The sequence below is a fragment of the Lampetra fluviatilis genome, unplaced genomic scaffold (assembly GCF_964198595.1).
Source record: "Lampetra fluviatilis unplaced genomic scaffold, kcLamFluv1.1 SCAFFOLD_749, whole genome shotgun sequence".
In the NCBI taxonomy this organism is placed as follows: domain Eukaryota; kingdom Metazoa; phylum Chordata; class Hyperoartia; order Petromyzontiformes; family Petromyzontidae; genus Lampetra; species Lampetra fluviatilis.
This window is the reverse complement of record NW_027621602.1, coordinates 1-9,786: the sequence shown is the minus strand read 5'-3', so window position 1 is coordinate 9,786 and position 9,786 is coordinate 1. Positions and strand designations below refer to the sequence as shown.

The 9,786-nt window shown below is 57.7% G+C and overlaps 1 long non-coding RNA gene across 1 annotated transcript; it reads left to right on the top strand.

Moving 5' to 3' along the window:
- The first annotated feature begins 1,975 nt into the window (after window positions 1-1,975).
- LOC144955467 (uncharacterized) lies at window positions 1,976-9,026 on the top strand. The gene is made up of 3 exons (XR_013641686.1): window positions 1,976-2,162; window positions 5,520-5,686; window positions 8,901-9,026. It is a non-coding gene; the product is annotated as an uncharacterized LOC144955467 (long non-coding RNA).
- Window positions 9,027-9,786: the final 760 nt, after the last annotated feature.

Sequence of the window (9,786 nt, the reverse complement as noted above, 5' to 3'; positions counted from 1 at the left end):
GAATTGGTGAGTGAGTGAATGAGTGAATGGGTGATTGGGGGAGTGGGTGGGTGAGTGGGTGAGTGAATGGGTGAGTGAGTGAGTGGGTGAGTGAATGGGTGGGTGAGTGGGTGATTGGGTGGGTGAGTGGGTGAGTGAATTGGTGAGTGGGTGGGTGAGTTGGTGGGTGAGTGGGTGAGTGGGTGGGTGAGTGAATGGGTGAGTGGGTGGGTGAGTGGGTCAGTGGGTGAGTGAGTGGGTCAGTGGGTGGGTGAATGGGTCTGTGGGTGGGTGAGTGGGTGAATGGGTGAGTGGGTGGGTGAGTGGGTGAGTGGGTGGGTGAGTGGGTGAATGGGTGAGTGGGTGGGTGAGTGGGTGGGTGAGTGGGTGAGTAAGTGGGTGAGTAAATGGGTGAGTGGGTGAGTGAGTAAGTGGGGGAGTGAATTGGTGAGTGAGTGAATGAGTGAATGGGTGATTGGGGGAGTGGGTGAGTGGGTGGGTGAGTGAATGGGTGAGTGGGTGAGTGAGTGGGTGGGTGAGTGAATGGGTGGGTGAGTGGGTGATTGGGTGGGTGAGTGGGTGAGTGAATTGGTGAGTGGGTGGGTGAGTTGGTGGGTGAGTGGGTGAGTGGGTGGGTGAGTGAATGGGTGAGTGGGTGGGTGAGTGGGTCAGTGGGTGAGTGAGTGGGTCAGTCGGTGGGTGAATGGGTCAGTGGATGGGTGAGTGGGTGAATGGGTGAGTGGGTGGGTGAGTGGGTGAGTGGGTGGGTGAGTGGGTGAATGGGTGAGTGGGTGGGTGAGTGGGTGGGTGAGTGGGTGAGTAAGTGGGTGAGTAAATGGGTGAGTGGGTGAGTGAGTAAGTGGGGGAGTGAATTGGTGAGTGAGTGAATGAGTGAATGGGTGATTGGGGGAGTGGGTGAGTGGGTGGGTGAGTGAATGGGTGAGTGGGTGAGTGAGTGGGTGGGTGAGTGAATGGGTTGGTGAGTGGGTGATTGGGTGGGTGAGTGGGTGAGTGAATTGTTGAGTGGGTGGGTGAGTTGGTGGGTGAGTGGGTGGGTGAGTGGGTGGGTGAGTGAATGAGTGGGTGAGTGAATCGGTGGGTGGGTGAGTGAGTGGGTGAGTGAATGGGTGAGTGAGTGGGTGAGTGAGTAAGTGGTGAGTGGGTGAGTGAGTGAGTGGGTAAGTGGGTGAGTGGGTGGGTGAGTGAATAGGTGAGTGGGTGAGTGAGTAAGTGGGTGAGTGGGTGGGTGAGTGGGTGGGTGAATGGGTGGGTGAGTGGGTGAGTGAATAGGTGAGTGGATGAGTGAGTAAGTGGGTGAATGGGTGGGTGAGTGGGTGAGTGGGTGAGTGAGTGGGTGGGTGAATGGGTGAGTGGGTGGGTGAGTGAGTGAGTGAATGGGTGAGTGGATGGTTGAGCAAGTGGGTAAATGGGTGAGTGGGTGAATGTGTGTGGGTTAGTGGGTGGGTGGGTGAGTGAATAGGTGAGTGGATGGGTGAGTGAGTGAGTGAGTGAATGGGTGAGTGGATGGTTGAGCAAGTGGGTAAATGGGTGAGTGGGTGAATGTGTGTGGGTTAGTGGGTGGGTGGGTGAGTGAATAGGTGAGTGGATGGGTGAGTGAGTGAGTGGGTGAGTGGGTGAGTGGGTGGTTGAGCAAGTGGGTAAATGGGTGAGTGGGTGAATGTGTGTGGGTTAGTGGGTGGGTGGGTGAGTGAATAGGTGAGTGGATGGGTGAGTGAGTGAGTGAGTGAATGGGTGAGTGGGTGGGTGAGTGAATAGGTGAGTGGATGGGTGAGTGAGTGGGTGAGTGGGTGAGTGAGTGGGTGGGTGAATGGGTGAGTGGATGGGTGAGTGAGTGAGTGGGTGAGTGGGTGAGTGGGTGGTTGAGCAAGTGGGTAAATGGGTGAGTGGGTGAATGTGTGTGGGTTAGTGGGTGAGGTCTTGCGCAACGCATCTTCCGGAAGACGTCTTCCGGAAGAGGAAGTCTAAAACAAAACCCCTGCGGGTGACGTCACCTTTGTTTTGACGCGGCCTAGGCGGACGAAGAGCGTTTGAGGCGCTCGGCAAAATCTAGGAAACGAGGTTGGTTGATGAGTAGGTGGTGGACGCGGTGGTGGAGGAGCCTTCGTCGCCCGGAGGACGACGAGGAAGAGGAGGTGGACGCGGCGCGGCTTGGGACGGCATCGGTAACGAAAACGGCGGTCCCTGGGACGGTGATGTTGGTGTTGGGGCCTAGGGGGATGTCCTTCCGGGCCCTGGGCTCTTGCCTGGATTCGATGCCGCCTCGGGAGCGACGCGGCCGGCAGCGCGCGGCAAGGCCCTGGCGCTTTGGGTAGAGGTCGCAGTCGGGGTTTGCGTGCCTTTGCTGCTGATACTGCTGCTGCTGCTGTTACAGCTACTGCTGCTACTACTACTGCTGCTACTACTGCTGCTGCTACTACTGATGCTGCTACTACTACAGCTACTGCTGCTGCTACTACTACAGCTACTGCTGCTACTACTGCTGCTGTTATTACTGCTGCTACTACTGCTACTACTGCTGCTGCTACTGCTGCTGCTACTACTGCTGCTGTTATTACTGCTACTACTACTGCTACTACTGCTGCTGCTACTACTGCTGCTACTACTGCTGCTACTACTACTACTGCTGCTACTACTACTGCTGCTACTACTGCTGCTGCTACTACTACAGCTACTGCTGCTACTACTGCTGCTGTTATTACTGCTACTACTACTGCTACTACTGCTGCTGCTACTACTGCTGCTACTACTGCTGCTGCTACTACTGCTACTACTGCTGCTACTACTACTACTGCTGCTGCTGCTACTACTGCTACTGCTGCTACTACTGCTGCTGCTACTACTGCTGCTACTACTGCTGCTGCTACTACTGCTACTACTGCTACTACTGCTGCTACTACTACTGCTGCTACTACTGCTACTGCTGCTACTACTGCTGCTACTACTACTGCTGCTACTGCTGCTGCTACTACTGCTGCTGTTATTACTGCTACTACTACTGCTACTACTGCTGCTGCTACTACTGCTGCTACTACTGCTGCTACTACTACTACTGCTGCTACTACTACTGCTGCTACTACTGCTGCTGCTACTACTACAGCTACTGCTGCTACTACTGCTGCTGTTATTACTGCTACTACTACTGCTACTACTGCTGCTGCTACTACTGCTGCTACTACTGCTGCTGCTACTACTGCTACTACTGCTGCTACTACTACTACTGCTGCTGCTGCTACTACTGCTACTGCTGCTACTACTGCTGCTGCTACTACTGCTGCTACTACTGCTGCTGCTACTACTGCTACTACTGCTGCTACTACTACTACTGCTGCTACTACTACTGCTGCTACTACTGCTACTGCTGCTACTACTGCTGCTACTACTACTGCTGCTACTACTGCTACTACTACTGCTGCTACTGCTGCTACTACTACAGCTACTACTGCTACTACCACTGCTACTATTACAACTACTGCTACAACTACTGCTACAACTACTGCTACAACTACTACTGCTACAACTACTGATACTACTACTACTGCTACAACTACTGCTACTACTACTACTGCTACAACTACTACTGCTACTACTACTGCTACTACTACTACTGCTACAACTACTGCTACAACTACTGCTACTACTGCTACTACTGCTGTACCTGTGTGTGTGTACCTGTGTGTGGGGAGCGGTGGGTGTAGTGGTTAGCGCTACGCTGCGCTATGAACCCGACGACCCGGGTTCGATTCCCGCTCACGGCCAACACCACTCAGTGACGATTATCTGAACCGGTCCTGGGCCTCCCCTAGGTCGACTCAGCCTCAAATGAGTACCTGGTGCGATGTGTAAACATCGCCACTGGGGAGACAAAGGCGGCCGGGCGTGGTGCTGGCCACCCACCCCCTCGTGTGCCGTGCCGGCCTTCATAGGTGCTCGCTAACAGCACTTGCCCCTACAGTCTGGCAAGGCTACACGGGGGATCTTTGTCTTTGTGTGTGGGTGAGTGAGTAGGTGAGTGACTAAGTGAGTGAGCGAGTGGCTGAGTAAGTGAGTAGGTGAGTGACTAAGTGAGTGAGTGAGCGAGTGGCTGAGTGAGTGAGTGGCTGAGTGAGTGAGTGGCTGAGTGAGTGAGTGGGTGAGTGGGTGAGTAGGTGAGTGACTAAGTGAGTGAGCGAGTGGCTGAGTGAGTGAGTAGGTGAGTGACTAAGTGAGTGAGTGAGCGAGTGGCTGAGTGAGTGAGTGGCTGAGTGAGTGAGTGGCTGAGTGAGTGAGTGGGTGAGTAGGTGAGTGACTAAGTGAGTGAGTGAGCGAGTGGCTGAGTGAGTGAGTAGGTGAGTGACTAAGTGAATGAGTGAGCGAGTGGCTGAGTGAGTGAGTGGCTGAGTGAGTGAGTGGCTGAGTGAGTGAGTGGGTGAGTAGGTGAGTGACTAAGTGAGTGAGTGAGTGGCTGAGTGAGTGAGTGGGTGAGTAGGTGAGTGACTAAGTGAGTGAGTGAGTGGCTGAGTGAGTGAGTGGGTGAGTAGGTGAGTGACTAAGTGAGTGGCTGAGTGAGTGGCTGAGTGAGTGGCTGAGTGAGTAGGTGAGTAGGTGTGAGTGTGTCTGTGTGACATTGGGGAGACAAAGGCGGCCGGGCGTGGTGGTGCTGGCCACCCACCCCCTCGTGCGCCGTGCCGGCCTTCATAGGTGCTCGCTAACCGCACTTGCCCCTTCAGTCTGTTAAGGCTACACGGGGCATCTTTGTCTTTGTGTATGTGTGTGTGTGTGTGAGTAGGTGAGTGACTAAGTGAGTGAGCGAGTGGCTGAGTGACTAAGTGAGTGAGTGAGCGAGTGGCTGAGTGAGTGAGTGGCTGAGTGAGTGGCTGAGCGAGTGGTTGAGTGAGTGAGTGGCTGAGTGAGAGAGTGGCTGAGTTAGTAGCTGAGTGAGTAGCTGAGTGAGTGAGTAGCTGAGTGAGTGGCTGAGTGAGTGAGTGGCTGAGTGAGTAGCTGAGTGAGTGGCTGAGTGAGTAGCTGAGTGAGTGGCTGAGTGAGTAGCTGAGTGAGTGGCTGAGTGAGTAGCTGAGTGAGTGGCTGAGTGAGTGGCTGAGTGAGTAGCTGAGTGAGTGGCTGAGTGAGTGGCTGAGTGAGTGGCTGAGTGAGTGGCTGAGTGAGTGGCTGAGTGAGTGGCTGAGTGAGTGGGTGAGTGGCTGAGTGAGTGGCTGAGTGAGTGAGTGGCTGAGTGAGTGGCTGAGTGAGTGAGTGAGTGGCTGAGTGAGTAGCTGAGTGAGTGAGTGAGTGAGTGGCTGAGTGAGTGGCTGAGTGAGTGAGTGAGTGGCTGAGTGAGTAGCTGAGTGAGTGAGTGAGTGGCTGAGTGAGTAGCTGAGTGAGTGGCTGAGTGAGTAACTGAGTGAGTAACTGAGTGAGTAGCTGAGTGAGTAGGTGAGTGGCTGAGTGAGTAGGTGAGTGAGTGAGTAGGTGAGTGGCTGAGTGAGTAGGTGAGTGAGTAGGTGGGAGTGTGTGTGTCTGTGTGACATTGTCTGTGTGTGTAGGTTGATTGGGTGGAGGGGCCGTGGCTATGAAATTTCCATGGGCAGGGCCTCCTGGGGCTGACGAGGTCCATGCGCTGGCTGGGTACACGGGGGGTCCGTCAGCGGCCGATGAGAATCCGTTTGCTGACTTCATGTGGATGGAGAATGAGGAGGAGTTTGAGAGACAGGTGAGTGGGTGGGTGAGTGGTTGGGTGAGTGGGTGAGTGGGTGAGTGAGTGAGTGGGTGGTGGTGAGTGGGTGGGTGGGTGGGTGGTGGGTGGGTGGGTGGGTGGGTGGGTGGGTGGGTGGGTGGGTGAGTGGGTGAGTGAGTGGGTGAGTGAGTGGGTGAGTGAGTGGGGGTGAGTGAGTGGGTGAGTGAGTGGGTGAGTGAGTGGGTGGGTGAGTGGGTGGGTGGGCTGAGGTGGGTGAGTGGGGTGAGTGGGTGAGTGGGTGGGTGGGTGAGTGGGTGGGCGGTGGGTGGGTGGGCGGGTGGGTGGGTGGGCGGGTGGGTGGGTGGGCGGGTGAATGGGTGGGCGGGTGGGCGGGTGAATGGGTGGGCGGGTGGGCGGGTGAATGGGTGGGCGGGTGGGCGGGTGAATGGGTGGGTGGGTGGGCGGGTGAATGGGTGGTGCGGGTGGGCGGGTGAATGGGTGGGTGGGCGGGGTGAGTGGGTGGGTGGGCGGGTGAGTGGGTGGGTGGGCGGGTGAGTGGGTGGGTTGGTTGGTGAGTGGGTGGGTGACTGGGTGGGTGAGTGGGTGGGTGGGTGGGGGAGTGGGTGGGTTGGTTGGTGAGTGGGTGGGTGAGTGGGTGAGTGGGTGGGTGAGTGGGTGGGTGGCTGAGTGGGTGAGTGGGTGGGTGAGTGGGTGAGTGAGTGAGTGGGTGGGTGAGTGGGTGGGTGAGTGGGTGGGTGGGTGAGTGGGTGGGTGGGTGGGTGAGTGGGTGAGTGGGTGAGTGAGTGGGTGAGTGAGTGGGTGAGTGGGTGAGTGAGTGGGGGAGTGAGTGGGTGGGTGAGTGGGTGGGTGGCTGAGTGGGTGGGTGGGTGAGTGGGTGGGCGGGTGGGTGGGCGGGTGAGTGGGTGGGTTGGTTGGTGAGTGGGTGGGTGAGTGGGTGACTCGGTGGGTGAGTGGGTGGGTGGGTGGGGGGAGTGGGTGAGTGGATGAGTGGGTGGGTGGGTGGGTGAGTGGGTGAGTGGGTGGGTGAGTGAGTGAGTGGGTGGGTGGGTGGGTGAGTGGGTGAGTGGGTGAGTGGGTGAGTGGGTGGGTGAGTGGGTGGGTGGGTGAGTGAGTGAGTGGGTGGGTGGGTGGGTGAGTGGGTGGGGTGGTTGAGTGGGTGGGTGGGTGAGTAGGTGGGTGGGTGAGTGAGTGGGTGGGTGGGTGGGTTGGTTGGTGAGTGGGTGGGTGAGTGGGTGAGTGGGTGGGTGGGTGAGTGAGTGGGTGGGTGGGTGGGTGAGTGGGTGAGTGGGTGGGTGAGTGAGTGAGTGGGTGGGTGGGTGGGTGGGTGAGTGGGTGAGTGGGTGAGTGGGTGAGTGGGTGGGTGAGTGGGTGGGTGGGTGAGTGAGTGAGTGGGTGGGTGGGTGAGTGAGTGAGTGGGTGAGTGGGTGGGTGAGTGAGTGGGTGGGTGTGTAGGTGGGTGGGGTGGGTGGGTGAGTGAGTGAGTGAGTGGGTGAGTGGGTGGGTGGGTGAGTGAGTGGTGGGTGGGTGAGTGGGTGGGTGGGTGAGTGAGTGGGTGTGGGTGGGTGGGTGAGTGGGTGGGTGTGTAGGTGGGTGAGTGGGTGGGTGAGGTGAGTGAGTGGGTGAGTGGGTGGGTGGGTGAGTGAGTGGGTGGGTGGGTGGTGGGTGAGTGGGTGGGTGGTGGTGGTGAGTGGGTGGGTGGGTGGGTGGGTGGGTGAGTGAGTGAGTGGTGGGGTGAGTGGGTGGGTGAGTGGGTGGGTGAGTGGGTGTGTAGGTGGGTGAGTGGGTGGGTGAGTGAGTGGGTGAGTAGGTGGGTGGGTGGGTGGTTGAGTGGGTGAGTGGGTGGGTGTGTGGGTGGGTGGGTGGGGTGAGTGGGTGGGTGGGTGAGTGGGTGATGAGTGGGTGTGTAGGTGGGTGAGTGGGTGGGGTGAGTGAGTGGGTGGAGTGGGTGGGTGAGTGGGTGGGTGAGTGAGTGAGTGGGTGAGTGGGTGGGTGGGTGAGTGAGTGGGTGGGTGGGTGGGTGAGTGGGTGAGTGGGTGGGTGAGTGGGTGGGTGGGTGGGGGTGGGTGGGTGGGTGGGGGGTGAGTGAGGTGAGTGAGTGAGTGGGTGGGTGGTGAGTGAGTGGTGGGTGGGTGGGTGAGTGAGTGGGTGAGTGGGTGGGTGAGTGGGTGGGTGAGTGAGTGGGTGAGTAGGTGGGTGGGTGGGTGGCTGAGTGGGTGAGTGGGTGGGTGTGGGGTGGGTGGGTGGGTGAGTGGGTGGGTGGGTGGGTGGGTGATGAGTGGGTGTGTGGGTGGGTGAGTGGGTGGGTGAGTGAGTGGGTGGTGAGTGGGGTGGGTGGGTGGGTGGGTGGGTGAGGTGGGTGGGTGAGTGGTGGGTGAGTGGGTGGTGGGTGGGTGGGTGGTGGGGTGGGTGGGTGGGTGAGTGGGTGAGTGGGTGGGTGGGTGGGGTGGGTGGGTGAGTGGGGGGGAGTGGTGGTGGGGTGGGTGGGTGGTGGGTAGGTGAGTGGGTGAGTGGGTGGGTGAGTGAGTGGGTGGGTGGGTGAGTGGGTGGGGTGGTGGGTGGGTGGGGGAGTGGGTGGGTGGGGGTAGGTGGGGGTGGGTGGTGGGTGGGTGAGTGGGTGTGTGGGTGGGTGGGTGAGTGGGTAGGTGGGTGGGTGAGTGGGTGGGTGGTGTGGGTGAGTGTGGTGAGTGAGTGGGTGGGTGGGTGAGTGGTGGGTGAGTGGGGGTGGGTGGGGTGGGTGAGTGAGTGGGTGGGTGGGTGGGTGGGTGAGTGAGTGGGTGGGTGGGTGGGTGAGTGGGTGGGTGGGTGGGTGGGTGGGTGGGTGGGTGAGTGAGGTGAGTGGGTGGGTGGGTGGGTGAGTGGGTGAGTGAGTGGGTGTGTAGGTGGGTGAGTGGGTGGGTGAGTGGGTGAGTGGGTGGATGAGTGGGTGGGTGAGTGGGTGGGTGAGTGAGTGAGTGAGTGGGTGGGTGAGTGGGTGGGTGAGTGGGTGAGTGGGTGGGTGAGTGGGTGAGTGGGTGGGTGAGTGGGTGGGTGAGTGGGTGGGTGAGTGGGTGGGTGAGTGGGTGGGGTGTGGTGAGTGAGTGGGTGAGTGAGTGGGTGAGTGAGTGAGTGATTGAGTGAGTGGGTGAGTGGGTGAGTGAGTGAGTGAGTGGGTGTGTAGGTGGGTGAGTGGATGAGTGGGTGAGTGGGTGGGTGAGTGGGTGATGAGTAGTGGTGTGTCTGTGTCTCACAGGTGGAACAAGAGCTGCTGGAAGAGGAATTTATTGAACGCGTACGTCCACCATCACTACCATCACTACCATCAACATCATCACCATCACCACCACCATCATCACCATCATCACCATCATCACCATCACTACCACCATCACTACCACCATCACCACCATTACTACCATCATCACTACCATCACCACCATCACTACCATCAACATCATCACCATCACCACCATCACCATCACTACCACCATCACCACCACCATCACCACCATTACTACCATCATCACTACCATCACCACCATCATCATCATCACCATCACCACCATCACTACCATCACCACCATCATCATCACCATCACTACCACCATCACCACCATCATCATCACCATCACTACCACCACCACCACCATCACTACATCACTATCACCACCATCACTACCATCACCATCATCATCACCATCATCACCACCATCACCACCATCACCACCATCATCATCACCATCACCACCACCATCACTATCACCACCATCACTAAAATCACTACCATCATCACCATCGTCACCATCATCACCACCACCACCATCACTACAACTATTACTACCATCACCACCATCACCACCTTTGTGTATTTTTCTGTGTATATCTATCTGTGTGTCTGTGTGCCTCTGTGTGTGTCTGTGTGTCTCTCTGTGTGTATCTATCTGTGTGTGTCTGTCTGTGTGTCTCTCTCTGTGTGTGTCTCTGTGTGTGTGTCTCTGTGTGTGCCTCTGTGTGTGTCTGTGTGTCTCTCTGTGTGTATCTATCTGTGTGTGTCTGTCTGTGTGTCTCTCTCTGTGTGTGTCTCTGTGTGTGTGTCTCTGTGTGTGTCTCTGTGTGTATCTCTGTGTCTCTCTGTGTGT